The sequence below is a fragment of the Setaria viridis genome, chromosome 8 (assembly GCF_005286985.2).
Source record: "Setaria viridis chromosome 8, Setaria_viridis_v4.0, whole genome shotgun sequence".
NCBI classification, from domain to species: domain Eukaryota; kingdom Viridiplantae; phylum Streptophyta; class Magnoliopsida; order Poales; family Poaceae; genus Setaria; species Setaria viridis.
In genome coordinates this window covers 7,976,990-7,980,157 of record NC_048270.2, presented here as the reverse complement: position 1 = coordinate 7,980,157, position 3,168 = coordinate 7,976,990, and the positions used below count along the sequence as shown (strand labels likewise).

Genomic DNA, 3,168 nt, shown 5'->3' with positions numbered 1-3,168 from the left:
ATGATAAATTAAAACGTTCCTTTTTGCATATGTGCTTTAGATGCCTGACAAAAACATAGACTTGGTTAATACAAGCGTGGAGCAAATGAGAGAGATACGTAGGAAGAAGAGAAAAAGAGTGGTTGCTTTATTTGTTTCTGCTGTCATGAGCATGATTGTGCACTGGTATCAATGTAAGAGACCTAGACATATCGTTGATTCGGATGAAGTGGCTGAGAGAGATGTAGCTACACGCAAACAAATGCTAAGAAATCTGTACCAAGGATCAAATGTCTATTGCTATGATAGTTTGCGCCTAACTAAGAGATCATTTTATGATCAAATGTACATGAGAGATGTGGTATGTGTGATAACAAGAATGTGTCAGTAGAAGAAAAGGTAGCAATCTTTTTGCTTGTAGCGGGTCATGGCACTAAGATGAGGATGATTCGTAGCTCATATGAATTGTCACTTGAGCCAATCTGCCGTCACTTCAATGAGGTGCTTAGAGGTATTCTATCATTATGACCCTATGTATGTTCAATCTTCCTCCTTGGTTGTGCATGAAGCGGAAGTTCATTATGATGCCGGCGCTTATCCAAGGCCCAAAACAACCCGGCAATGACATTGACGTGTACCTAAGACCGTTGGTTAATGAACTTTTACAGCTTTGGAAGGAAGAAGCTGTACGTGTGTGGGATGAGGATAAAGAAGAGATCATTAATCTACGAGCATTGTTGTTCGTAACCATCAATGATTGGCCTGCACTGAGTAACCTTTCGAGATAGACAAACAAGGGATATCGGGTCTGCACTTACTGTTTAGACGACACAAACAACATGTATTTGAAGTACTGTAAAAAGGCTGTCTATATGGGTCATTGTCAATTTCTCCCTGCCCACCACCAGCTGAGAAAGAGCGAGATGCATTTCAAAGGGGCGCTAGGCAATCGTAAAAAACCTGCACACCGTAATGGAAAGCGTATCTTTGAGATGATAAAGGATGTAAATGTAGTCTTTGGAAAGGGTCTTGGTTGCTAACCTGTTCCGAATGATGATAACCGACGTGCACCCATGTGGAAGAAGAAGTCAATGATTTGGGAGCTACCTTATTGGGAAATCCTAGAGGTCCGCAACGCAATAGATGTGATGCACGTGACAAAGAATTTTTTTGTGAACGTGCTAGGCTTCATGGGTGTTTATGGGACCTCAAAAGATACATTGGAAGCTCGACAGGACCTGAAAGCCATGGGGCAACGAGATGAATTACATTCGGAAAAGAGAGATAACGGACAACACTACTTACATCCTGCCAGTTATACACTCAGCAAGGAAGAGAAGGATAGCATGTTTGAATGCTTGAATAGTACGAAGGTCCCGTCTGGGTATTCCTCGAATATAAAGAGAATAATAAATATGAAACAAAAGAAGTTTACAAATCTCAAGGCTTATGATTGCCACATGTTGATGACCCAATTGCTTCCGGTTGCACTGAGGGATGTTCTACCAGAGAATGTCCGATTGCCGCTCGTAAAGCTATGCACGTTTGTCAATGCAATTTCGCATAAGGCAATCGATCCATCCAAGCTAGCAAAGCTACAGAACAATGTGGTGCAATGTCTTGTCAGTTTTGAGTTGGTATTTCCACCATCCTTCTTCAATATTATGATGCACCTCCTGGTTCACCTAGTAAAAGAGATTGGTATTCTCGGACCTGTATACCTGCATAATATGTGGCCTTTCGATAGGTTCATGTCAGTCCTGAAAAACTATGTTCTTAATCATGCCTGTCCAGAAGGAAGCATCACCAAGGGATATGGAACAGAGGAGATGATCGAGTTTTGTGTTGATTTTATTGACTCAATTGACTCGACTGGGGTTCCAACTTCACGCGACGAGGAGAGGCTACAGAAAATGGGCACCCTTGGAAGGAAATCAAGTTTGAGCAATGATACTGATTTGTTCGACAAGGCACACCAAACTATTTTGCAACATTCATCCTTTGTGGCTCTGTATATCGAGTAGCACATCGAGCAGCACAGGCAGGTGGTAGTTTCCAAAAACCTGACGAAATTTGATGCTTGACTTACATGTCATCACATGAAAACTTTTTCCTCCTGGTTGCGCTAACAACTTATGGGTAACTCTGAGATTCACCCACAGCTTGCTTGGTTAGCCAGGGGACCTACTAGCACAATCGTGAAATTCTAAGGCTACGAGATAAATGGTTATACATTTTAGACGAGAGCTCAGGACCAGAAAAGCATGAACCAGAATAGCGGTGTCCGCATAGATGCCATAGATAGAAACAATAACAATGAGTCGTATTATGGTTTCATACAGGAGATATGGCAACTCGAATACGGACCACTCTACATCCCTCTATTTCTTTGCAATTGGGTGAAGGTAACTGCCATAACCAAAGATCAGTACGGAATGACAATAGTGGACTTGAGCAAGATTGGATATAGTGATGAACCATTCATACTTGCCAATGATGTGCATCAGGTTTTCTATGTGAAGGACATGTCTAGCAAACCCAAGAGAAATCTAGAAGAGCCATGGGAGCCAAAGCGCCACATAGTTCTTCCACGTAAAACAAAAATTGTGGGAGTCGAGGATAAAACAGACCAATCAGATGATTATGATCAGTTTGATGGCATGCCTCCATTCGCTGTTGAAGTTGACCCAAGCATATTGCTATCCAAAGAAGAGGCTCCGTACTTACACCACGATTATGATCAAGAAACTTCCGTGAAGAAGAAATTTTATAACTTTGTATTGTAATGCGCTAAATTTGCTTCACCTTTATGTACTACTTGATACAATTTTTAATTTAACGTATGTATGATTTCATGTGTGTTTAAATTAGTTGAGGTGAAGATTTATTAGATACACATGAAAAATGTTAACCACATACATAAATTGAATTTTTTGCGTGTTGAAATTATTTAATTGAATACTTTCTTTATGATAGCGATGCAGTAAAACAATTATTTTAGAAACTAAAAGAACTGGTATAGAATTAATGACTAATTCACACTTATTGCCAATATACTTGCTAATTTAATATATTTTTGCATGTTCAAAATATGTAAAGTTTTTTGCTTTGCATCTTGAAATCCAGTGAAAACATGAAGAAAATCCATTTCCAAAAAACAGGCGGGAGATGAAAAATGGGAAAAGACCC

The 3,168-nt window shown here is 39.9% G+C and overlaps 1 pseudogene; it reads left to right on the top strand.

Annotated features, from left to right (window-relative positions):
• The first annotated feature begins 471 nt into the window (after nucleotides 1-471).
• On the top strand, nucleotides 472-2,765 carry LOC140220198 (uncharacterized; annotated as a pseudogene).
• Nucleotides 2,766-3,168: the final 403 nt, after the last annotated feature.